The following is a 1,886-nucleotide window of genomic DNA, read 5'->3' on the forward strand; positions in this document are numbered from 1 at the left end:
GCATATGATTTTTTAGAATATATGAATGATTACAGTTTAATAGGTAATATCTGCATGGTATTTTCTATCTGTGTGCATTTTCCATCATCATCAAAGATCCTGTTCTGAATATCACATTGTATATTATCATAACAATATCAAATATTCCATGATAGTGTAGATGTAGTGTAGTGTACATCAATAATTATCATCAATCAGGGTACAGAATGGAAACAAAATCAACTTTTAAACAATGCATATTGATAAAATGTTTATTCGAGACAATATAATCCTGTACAGACCTGTCCACGCATTCAGTATGAAAACATTTAGCGAGAGCATTGGCTAGAAGAGAGTTAGGATGTGGAAAAGGACTGATTTATGTATTGGCGGTGATCGTGGTTTTTCTTGCGCTCTGTATTATCTGCCTTAGAAATTCACTAGTCTTGAAAACTACCAGATAATATGGCAAGTCATCAGGTTCCGGGATATATCCAAAAAGATTGATTTTTTTTTTTTTTATATATCAACTATCTATTCATCTATCATTTCTGAACTGGCTGTAAAGTGAAAAGTTAGCTCTCTTTGGTACCCCAGAAACTGATGCTTTACAACAAGTCCCAAATAAAGGCAGACATGTTGAGGTTTTATTATTTTTTTCTAGCACTACATCTCACTTTGTTTCATTTATTGTAGGAAAACGAATGATTTGTATAAAAGTCTCTTCAAAAACAGCTACTGGGTACCGTGCTATACATAATCGAGTGAGCGGTTACAACAGAGTCATCCAATATTACACACATTCCATGACGTCACCACCGAATTTCCAAAAAAGAGGAGGTTCGGAAATTCATGAAAAAGCAACGAGAAAGAATTTGTCGGAAATGCAAGTGTGGACGTTTTCCTTGGCAGCGAGAGCCAATCAGAACGCAGGACTTTCTCCATTCCCTGTTGTGATTGGTGGGTTGCTGCCGGGCAAAGTTCTCTCTTACGTTTTCGAGTTATTACTTGCTTTTTCCTGTAAGTACGAACACTATGCAAGTCATGTTTGAAGCAATACAGCCATAATTTCAGTTCCTTAAAAAACACAGAACAATCAATGTTTTAAAAAGACACAGCATCTCTCATTTTGGTAAGAACCCACGTCCATGCCCATAACAAATCAAATGAATAAAGTGTCTAAAAACCTTCCACCATCTTTATATCACCTACAGTCAACAACGAGTGAACAGTCTATTGGAAATAGCTCATCATAATTTAGGAATGGTTGATTGGTACTTACAAGAGGGAATAGCCAGGAACACCAAAAAGTCTCAATTTGGCATGTAGGTTACATTCTGAATCTTTATACAGCATACTTACTGACAAATCATTCATGCCATGTTTTTTTATATATATTTTTATTCAAATTCGAATAAAACACTGACACTTCACACGGCAGTTTCAGTGCACAACCAACAGCCCGTTTAGCGCAAGGGCATTGACATATCTATAATGAACCCTGTGCATATGGCACACGTTACCGCAGCACGTAACACGGACCAACTATTGAAAACATGCTAGGCTGTATGGACCACATAACGAACGAATGAACCAATCTAAGATATATATATATAAAAAAAGAGAGAATAACGTAATTTTTTCTTTCTCCCCCGACGCATCCGTCTACCGAAGGACGCCATTCCAAGCTGTTCCATGTCGCGCTGAGACAAAAAAGGAGTTGTCACATCTGCATAGGGTTCTTATTTTTATTTTCAGAGAACCATAGATCCATAGATATCTCGCGACCTATGCCATATTTCACGACGGGATTTGCGAAACTTGAGCCTTTGCCTCGGTGGTCCCCAAAAGGATTCAATCTTACTTATAAAGGTGTGTGTATGGGGGGTGGGGGTCGAGAAGGTGGA

The sequence above is a fragment of the Penaeus monodon genome, chromosome 31, assembly GCF_015228065.2.
Source record: "Penaeus monodon isolate SGIC_2016 chromosome 31, NSTDA_Pmon_1, whole genome shotgun sequence".
In the NCBI taxonomy this organism is placed as follows: Eukaryota; Metazoa; Arthropoda; class Malacostraca; order Decapoda; family Penaeidae; genus Penaeus; species Penaeus monodon.